At 32.2% G+C, this 10,719-nt stretch overlaps 1 long non-coding RNA gene across 1 annotated transcript; it reads right to left on the reverse strand.

The window, feature by feature from the left end:
* Nucleotides 1-9,257: 9,257 nt before the first annotated feature.
* LOC148613048 (uncharacterized) lies at nucleotides 9,258-10,265 on the reverse strand. The gene is made up of 2 exons (XR_015923955.1): nucleotides 10,143-10,265; nucleotides 9,258-9,629 (listed from the first exon to the last, which is right to left on the reverse strand). It is a non-coding gene; the product is annotated as an uncharacterized LOC148613048 (long non-coding RNA).
* Nucleotides 10,266-10,719: the final 454 nt, after the last annotated feature.

The following is a 10,719-nucleotide window of genomic DNA, read 5'->3' on the forward strand; positions in this document are numbered from 1 at the left end:
ATAATTTAAATAAGACAATTTAACAACAACCAACACGTGTTACAAAATTCCTTTGCTAAGTTGATTTTAAGGAACGAATATACAATTTCTATCGGAAAGGCATGTACCAGGTCAGGACATTTGCAGCGAAAGTTTTCAACTTTCCAATTTTTATCCTGATATTGCATCACCGGTGTAGCTGATACCTCACTGACCCTGACTTGGTACAGGCACTTCAAATGAAATGGTGGGTTAACTCCAGGTTTTACAATGCGCTAAACCTCCCTCTTTTATTGCGGCGTGAATATACCGGTGGTGACTGCATTTGCATGGTAGAGTGTCATAATCAAAACATGTTCAAATAGTGAATTAAGCTTCGCCGTAAGAGTGATAATGATTAGGTTTTTGTAGTTTGCAACTAATTGTTTATAATGTACATTACAAATGAGCTATATTCATTTTTAACCAATAACATGATGGTCTCGTACAAAAATGATGATAGTTAACAAACAGATTTTTCTATTGTCAAATACTTCTTAAAAATGTACTACATCGAAAAAGTCGATGAAAGTTACTTTATATGTATGTTAACCTTCCCATGTGCAAATAAATGAAGTCAAAACGTCCCAAAAATGATTCAGATGTAAATATAAAGTATATTTGAAAAAAAAATCTGTGATTAATATATTAAATGTACATATAATTTTCTTGGAAAATATGACAGAAAATTATTTTACCAACTTGTTGATTATTTTTTATCATTAGAACTTTATACACCTAATTATATAAATAATAAGTACAAAGCCAATCACACAAAGTTAACATTTTTACTTGTCGACTGACGTCTTTTCCTTTGATTTTTTTTTTTTTTTCAATATTTCTATCATGATCAAATTACGCATTAAAGAAGGAATTTCTCATTTATGTAGCAAACTATAATCCTTTATTTAAGTATCACTGATACAATTTCAGGTTATATTATATCAACACAAGTTTCCATGTGCATTGGATTTACTGCCTATTCTATAACTGTAACCTTGGCAACAATGACGTTTTTCTGGTCCAATCGAAGGAATGTAATAAGAGGAATCACATTTGGTGTTGGAATTTGTGCATCAATATCAGGCAAGTATTGAAACTCAAATAGACGTTCTCACATTTGTGGACACCAATTAAGAAAACAATGCATGTTCCCGTTGTTTTATTGTTTTTAACTGAATTTTCCTTCTTCAATTTAAAGATTAAAGACATCACAATGTAAAATCACATTGTTTCCCTGACGCCAAAGAGTTATTCGAAGACAAATCTGGAGTCATTCATAGCAAAATGAAAAGTGTTAATTCATACACTATTGGCAATGCACACTAATTTACCCTAATTTAATTCCTGTGTTTACATTACGGCAAACCATAAAATAATATTTTGCATGATTCATTTGTTATCTTTGTTAAATGTATCTTTTTTTTCTTGTCTGTTTTATTTTTAACGATCACTGTCTGGTATTTTTCCTTCTATAACATGTTTAAATATTATTTTTATTTGCCATTTCTTTGTTATTTATAAGATATGTTCAAATTGAGGAATTCTTATAGTAGTAGTAAAAAATTTGGTGGCTCAACCGTCCGAGAAGTAGTATATGAATAGACTGGCAAAACGATTCTCACAATCTAGACATCAATATAAAGTAGAACTTGCACTGAACGGCAAGATCTAACCAGCAGATATAATGTTTTTAATCAATTGTACATAGCAAAACAAAAGAAAAGTATAATAAAATTTGACTGAAAATGAGAAAACATTATTATGTCCTCGGTTTTCTTACGCCGATTCTACTTTTGTTTTTTAGAAAAGCTCTCAGAAAACACTTATCATATTGGTGTAATATCAAACTACCACTTTTCTGTTGAGTCTGAATTCGAGATGTTAATTTTTCTTTAGTTTATCGTTGTATGTATTTTTAGAAAAAGGAACGGATATAGTGAAACACAACAAATGCACCATCAAATAACCTTTATAAAAATAGAAAATACTTTCAGAGATCACCAAAAGGTCTTCATTAAGTGAATACACCTTTAAATAAGCTCCAAAAAGCCCCGAAAACAACAGACAAAAGTAATAAAATCCATGATAACAGAATGATGACACTTTTTTTTCAAAATTCACTAAAAAGTCAAATAACGACACCAATACACATTTGTGACCAGACCTTCTGCGCCTACTGACTTTGGACATGGTGAATTTGTGCCATTCGTGACGCTTTACTGATTTCTTAATCTAGTTCTTGTTCTCGGATTAATATGAAGTCTGAATATGGTTTCCGTGCTTTATTTTTTATTGTATAATTATTCTTAATAACAATTTATTCTAACTCATTTAAATACTTACCGTTTCAGCAATTTTCTTGGTGGTTGCTATTGCCATTATAGAGATCAATTACGATAGGACTCATGAAACGTTGTCATATGGCTGGTATTTGACGGTTGCAAGCTTTTTAATTGCTACTGCTGCTGTTCCAATATATTTATGTGATGCGTGTTACAGTTTCAAACCCGTAATGGGCAAACCTGGCAGTGTTTTGTGTCATGATTCAAATTCGAACGACTTCAAAAAACCTTTAGAACAAAATGTCGTCGATATAGATCAAATTCGCATAATCACTCAAGGAATGTGACAATAACTGAACATTAAGATGCGAAATGTACATGAATATAGAATATTTTTCGTTTGTATTAAGGAGGTGGACCTAGGGTAAGGGACACAACTCTTAAAAATCATTGAAACGTTTGTATTCAGCATTTTACACCAATCTTATGTAAGCATCTAATTAACTTGGATTCATTTTATTCTGTTTCAAACGAAAGCTTGAGAGGCTTTGGTGAAATTGAATATACATGTAATACAAACATATCAATGATTTCATGAGTTATGTGTCTTACTTTAGGTCTACTCCCTTAATCTATGAGATACAAATTAATATATCTTCTGTCTATTTGTTTTTTGTTTTTGTTGTCTCCAATATAAGTGAGGGTAATTAACTTTATCGGTTAATAGTGTCATGTTTACGATTTTTATACGCCCAGGTAATATATATATATGTTTATAATAAAATTATTTTCTTTATTTATTGTTTCGTGTTTTTAATAAAAGATATTAACTGCATGGAATCATGACCAACAATCCTAATGGAGTACCGTGTCTCTGCTTAAACTTATCACGTGAAAATTTAGTATTATATAAAATATGAGTCCATTACATTTTATAATACATGTATTACGAAATGAAAAATTCCTGCTCGGCAAAACTTTACCAATTTAAAAATTCCAACTGTCAAGTGAAAGAAATCCTCGTAAACATGCCGTTAATGGATGTCAAGCATTGTAGTTAGAACTTATGGAAAGATTACAAGATTAATCAAGGGAACCGAAATTCTAGCAGAAATCAAAAGAATGTAATCCACGGACAAAGACCAGACATGGAAAATAGACACACAACAAAATAAACCATGAAATAACCAAATAACCAAAATAATACAAACAAAGTAACAAAAGTAAAGGCGCAACTCGGACGCCACTAAAAACTGGGAGTATAGACCAAGTGCACCGGTAGTGTAAGCGTCCTCTGCTTTTCTAGAAACACCCGCCGAGTTGATCATAAAAAGTCAAGTCCTGGGTAGACGAAAGAAGGAAAGCTCAACTATGATACGTTGAACAAATCAGTTTTCATGGTACAGATGGATATTTTGGTAAATAGTTCTTTACCATCGATCTCTAAGTGTAAGAGAAGATATGAGGTGTGCTCCTCTACTTGCTGACCTATTTCTTCACTCTGCAAGTATGGACGCAGACTGGTATTGCCCGAAGAGCAAATTTAAATATACATACGTTTTGTCTTGAACGTGTTTGCATCGTCTAGAAAACTTCTACATTTATTGATATCAATAATTAAATTATGCACATGTTGATAAATATCCATTAACATGTGTTACTTAACACCTAAATGGAGAACAAATTCCACTATGGATTGCCATAAGACAAGTCATATACATATTACAATGCTTCTCCCTTGAAGGTGTACTTGCATGGATCTATTGAACTTGCCATGCCATGTTAAGGATTATCACTTCATACAGGTTAGCTTGATAAAATGCTGGCCTTTTATACATGTAGTTGTATATCAATGCCAGCATTTGTTGATTGAGTGTATGGTGTTACTCTACATCTATAATCATAGACAGCAAAATCTAACTGTGTAATTCAAAATCAATGTTTATTGAATATTCTAAGGAAAACATCATCTGACATCACTATGGCTATAAAACATTTTAAAGAACATTGCATGGGCAATGTATTTTAACTTGCATGCACTAAAGCTCAAATGTTGAAAATCAAATTTTACCATTCTCAATGGAGAAATAAATACTGAGGGAGAATCTTGAGTAGTACAAATACATGTACTTATATACAGAAACCTGAAAAATAATAAAAGATTTGTCAAGTTAAGATTCTGTTCGTGTTCATACATGTATTTAATTGTTTTGATTTTAAAACCCAGTTAACCGGGTTACCCTTAATGTACTTATGTACATGTATAAAACATACTTGATTTAACAAATGTAGACTTGACGGACCCGTTGTACTTGTATAGTTCATAATTTATTTACACACAATAACATGTACATAAAGTCATAATGTGACGGTTTTCTATAAATCGGATATTTAACAAAAAATGAGAAGTAAACTTTAAGTATTAAAAATATTGTATGTGATTAACATATTTAAAAAAAGAGTAATATTTACATGTATGTTCATTTACAAACTTTACTTTATTTGCACGAAGTCATACACAAAAAAATGGTTAAATTAAAAATCATACTAAGAGGTGCAGATCACAAATTGGATCACTAGGTCACGGATTGACATTAAATCGCCTGGTAATGCATTTCGTGAATTGAATGAATGAATGTGGTCACATGACTACTGTAATTTCCCCCGAATACACCATGACCCACATTCACGGGTATGACTATGCCCGGGCACACTGTACACGCTTCGATGCTTTACATCGTCCGTGAGAGATCCCAAATGATAGCTAAGGACATTAAAAAGCCTCTCAATCCGTCAAGAATTACAAATACCTCATATGAGTGCAAACCGGGTCTAACAGAATTGAGTATTTGTAAGCACGAAAACAAAAATTAAACCAAGTATAGGAATAGTCAGCTGATAGTCAGCGTCTCTCATATCGTTCAAATGATTGGCTAAAACTGTGTTACAAAAGATTTTTGGGGATTTTAGTGGTTTATATCCACAGACAGTAGAATTATCAACTCAATTATCTGCTTGAAGCAATGATGTCCTAGCTTTATAATGCACGAAATAAAGAGTGTAACAGATATACGGAAAGTGCTATCGTTTTCATATTTATTGTTATAGTGTTGTTTAATTGTAATAGTGTTGTTTAATAATAAGGTTACCAAACTCATTAACACATGTCGGGAAGGAGCATAAACTTGTCTTCAATATTATAAATAAGACTGGATGTTTTAAAGGAAGATTCGCATTTTAATTTTGAAATGATGATTTCTATTAAAGGGTGTACCCTGATTGTTAATAAACCATCGCTTTCTAATACTTGATCATGAGCATGTATAAGCCATGCAAACTCTAGTCATCTTTGCTTCATCTTTGAATTTTTCTATTCCCTGCCACACGAAATGTCAAGGTTATCTGACACCTTCCGAAAGGATGTGTATCTGTAACGTACGCCTGTCCATCTGTCCGATCCCAGAAACCCTCTTTATTTCATCCTTTAACGTGAAAATTTGTTCCAACATTTCTAAACGACCCAGTGCATCTACGAAGTACAACTTGCATATTAACACATATAAAATGAAAGGTCAGAAATGATTTAGAGCATTTTTATAGCATAGTTCTACTTAATAGAAATTAAATTCAATTAAATAAATAAGCCTTAGTAGTAATAGAGTAATTTCTTTTCTTTGTTAAGCAGTGCGTCAAGGATATCACACTTTACATAAGAAGTTACTGGGATATTAGTGTTAGAACTATCATTAATGACCTTCACCTTAATGTCACAGTACTGCTCACATTAATACATTCACTTGTAAAGTTAATAAAACATATTTTAAATGTAAACGCCCTTTTGATATAAATTATTCTTCTTTCAATATTTTCCAAAGATTCATATTTATTTCTTATTATTTTCGTCTGAAAAGTATACCAAGCACAGACATTTATTGGTTAGCTATATAGTTAAGCAATTTCTGTTTTCAAAAATAACAATATGTCTTATCTAAAAGCATTTTTTCTTTTGTTCCTGTATAGGAATCTGGCATTTTTGTGCTAAGAAGGATACTAACAACTACAACAGTTACTGAACTGATAAAATACAGACAGTAGTCAAAAGGAAAAGTCTAATGGAAAGTCCGTATAACAAATGGCAATATCAAGGTGAAAAAAGGAAAAGTTGGAAACCACCCCAATTGTCCTGACTTGGTACAGGCATTTCAAAACGGGTTTTACAGCGAGGAAACCCTCCCGCTTACATTATGGTTCGTTATTTCCGGAATATTTCAACACAAGTTTTGATCATTTCCACATGATAACTCGTATGAATTAACGTACTGTATTAAAACAATAATTGTTTTAAAAATGGAGAATATTGTTTAATAGCTTAGTATCGTGTTTCTATATAAAATACTTCAATATATTAACCATGTCATTGAATTTTCATTGACTGTAGAAGAGTAACACCGAATATGAAAAATGGGTGAAATTGAGACATCACAGACAAAAACACAAGCGCAACACACAAAGAATTAAAAGACAACAAATAATAAAAGAACAACACGAATCCCGCCAAAAGAAACGAGAGTGAATTTAGGTATTCAGGAGTTTCAGCGGCTCTTTTTAAATAACTTTCTGTGCCGTTAAAGTAAAGGCCCTGACACACATGTCAACTGTTGAAATGTCCATGGGGCTTTTATGTGTGAAATGTCAATGGAGTTTTTATGTGTAAAATGTTCATGGTGTTTTATGCGTGAAATGGTCATGAGGGTTTGATGTATGAAATGTCCATAGGGGTTTTATGTATAAAATGTCCATGGGGGTTTATGTGTGAAATGTACATGGAGGTTTTATGCGTGAAATTGTCATCATTAACCAAGAAAACAATTTAATATTAAAGATAGTATTGATGTCTGGCTTCTTTATGACAAAACAAATATAATGTCCCACTTATTTTGAACCTTGGATTGTAAACTGTGGTCATTATAGTTCTTTGAACATTTTTGTGAAGGAGCACTTTTAGGGGAATACCCCCACAGTAAGTGACAGTTGTCAGAATGGGTCCAGTGAGGGATAGGAAATTCTATGACATTTGAAGGCCGCTGATCATTTTGGAATTTGACAGACAATCCTTATATAAGCCAATCAAGCTATAGTAACGATAGTAGACGTTTTAAATTTATGACCTTATTCTCAATAATTACCAAGAAATGATCACTAATCGGCAAAGAACATATTGAAATGAAAGTTCAAACTGTCAAAAGGATGAACTGGAAAGATGAAACTCCTGACTTGGTACAGGCATGTTGGCTTAAACATGGTTTTAATTCTCTAAAGGCAATCCTTTCCCCAGTACCTTTTGCTTGATCTAGGAAATCGGTGTTCTGGTCGAAAGAGTAGACTTATGATTTTGAACTGAACAAGTATTCTAGATCATTTTGGAATTTAGCATTATTGGAGATTAGCTTTTCGGAATTTGAAATGGTAACTTCTAAGAGTATAGAAAGGGGTAAACAACCTTACATGTATCCTTTTTGGGGGTTAATCCTCCCTGCTACCATTTAAATGCGTGTACTTGATTATGCTAAAGACATGCAAATTTCGACCTCTTTGTTTCATAATGGAATCTATTTTTTTTTCTTCAAATTCTTAAACTTGATATGTTGAAACTCACTGTATTTCATCCTAGAAAATAAAAATATGTTCCTTTATTTCATCCATTAAATAAAATTAGCAGGTTGACACATTTAAAATAAAAGGTCAGGTATGTTTGGATCGTTTAGTATAGCATAGTTCTACTTAAAAGAAATTGAAAGTCTTTAATTATATATTTACGCCTTATTACTTATAGGGTAGTTAAGTAGGATGAAAGGGATATGTACCCATAAGAAGTTACTGGGCTTTTAGCGAGTGAAAATTGTTTATATTTACCTTCACCGTCTATGACACAATATATCATGCGCTGATAACGTATCGTGTCATACAGTCAATTAAATGCCCCTTTAATATAAAATTTTCAATATTTGTTGTTAGTATATCAAGCAAAGAGGTGTGTAAGATGAGCTTACTAGTTGTCCACTGTTTCTATGACAAAACGAGGTGGAATCATTTTGATCCTCTCAGTTGATAAAGTTATTTCAACTTAAAAAATAGAAACTAACCTTTCGATTTATGACTAGTTAAACCTGTATTTAGTACAGGTTTCTATAGATCAAATGACATCGTTCGAAAGGGCGATTCCCTTCAAGAATTCGAACGATTTGTTTTAACAAAACGCAACCATCAACCCTACCGAACAGAACATTTTTATGAACAACTCGGATGATTTTTCTAGAAAAGCAGAGGACGCTTAACCTCCCGGTGCTCCCAGTTTTTGGGGAAGTCCGAGTTGCTTGTTTACTTTTGTTGTTCTTTACGTATTATTTTTGTTATTTTATGTTCTTTTTTTTGTGTGTCTATTTCCCATGTCTGGTTTTGTCCCTGGATTACATTGTTTTGATTTCTGCTAGAATTCTGGTTCCCTCGGTTCTAAGCTACCTTCCCACACCACCACCAACATTAAAAGCTATAATCATGAACCCAATTATTAATGCCACACGGATACGCAAAAGAGGTAATTTTCGACGTTTAAGACACACAAACCGGAAAGTAAAGTTTACTATCAATCTATATAAAATCGAATCAGCTCAATTTACTGCATGTAAAAGCTGACATGACAAAGTTCATTCTATTTTCTGTTCAGAATTCTCAGGTATTTATCTGATAGGATGATAGTCACATGCAGTGACTGCATGGATTTATTTGTACGTCTAATTTTCATCAGATTTGATTTCTATATTGGGCATGATATATTCATGTACAAACGGTAGAGTATACATGCATATTCTCATATAAATTAACAAAACAATATATGTTTAACAATGAACTAATTTAATAAGACATATTGCTACAAAAAGTAAGAAACAGCACCAACAAAGTTCAAACATTTGATAAAACCTCTTTAAAAGTTGTCCTTTCAGGAAAATAAGTCTATTGAATATTTAAAAACTGTCAGTTAAATGTATACATTCAGTAGAAGACTGACACCAAATACAGAATTTAGTCGAAATAAGCCTCAGCATCGTCTAACTCCATATCCTCGTCCAGAGATCGGCCTTTCTTACACTTCTTCCTACATTTATCGTGTTTATCCTTGCACTTTCCCTTACATTTCTTGCTGTCACACTGATTGATACATCTGTTCTTATCTTTGTCACACTGATTCAAACAATGAACATCCTTATTGGCTTCTGTGACTGAGAGAAGAGTCAGTGCTACCACCAAAACAAACACCAAAACTTTCCTCTGTAAAATAAATATAATGTATAAATATAAAGGTGTACAACATTTGCTCTATAAAAGGTATCGATAAGTGTGTGCGAGTCAAAATCACGTTCGAGAATCAACCTCAAAAGTTCCTAAAAAGTTGAAATTTAAAGCACATTCTAAAATTAATGAGTAACTACAAAACCAAAAACACCTAAAACTAAACAAAAAACAAAAAACAATAAAACAATAAAAAACAAAAAAAAACAAAAACAAAAACAAAACAAAAAACAAATAATGATAATAATAGAACTTTCAATATTCAGAATATAGTTACTTTATTTGGTGTAGGTAGCTTTTAAATTGTATATTTGTTTCAAAATTTCAAGTAAAAATATGGCTTTGGATTGTATTATCAGAAAAAATATAATTTGATGAAGGATTGGGGCTGAAAAATCCAAAGAAAAAAATAATTTGGTAATCAAAAGGTGCATTTTTTCCCGAAAGTAAAAGAAAGGTTAAAGGTTTATGCCCAGAGATCTAAGAACTTACTTGCATGATTACGACGGCTTTACCAGGAATCTGATACTCGAAAGGACATGTCTGCTCTATTTATAACATTACCAAGTCTTGTTTACCCGATGTTTCATGTTCATTTATCGTTATTTATTTGCATTGTTTTGATTAAAATGAAGCCCAAGGTCAGCGGTTTTGACTAAATATAATTTTTTCCAGATGCTTCCATTCATTAAGGTTTATTTCCATATATAATAATTAGAGCAAGGTCGACTCGACATGTCCACCAAGCGCTTCCGTAATCTAATAAGTGCTTAGTTAATGTAAAATAATGTTGCAAAACAACATTAATGTGACCAGAGTAACCTCAAGCAAACTTAACACTAAAGACAAGCAGGTTTAGATGCTTCACCATAACAAGGACACTATCCACTTAGCCAAGATTTGAATTGATATGATCGCGACACCGAAGACATGCACTCACCACCAAAAAGCATTACTTCAAAATCGAACGGAAAAAGGCATAGTTTTTTGATTGTCAATGATAATGATAATATTATATAATAATAAAATGATAAAAATATACACTGTCCCATTTGTGTAAGCTCAGTTA

This window comes from Perna viridis, chromosome 7 (genome assembly GCF_037379345.1).
Source record: "Perna viridis isolate PV_CMFRI_1.1 ecotype Kerala chromosome 7, ASM3737934v1, whole genome shotgun sequence".
Lineage (NCBI taxonomy): Eukaryota > Metazoa > Mollusca > Bivalvia > Mytilida > Mytilidae > Perna > Perna viridis.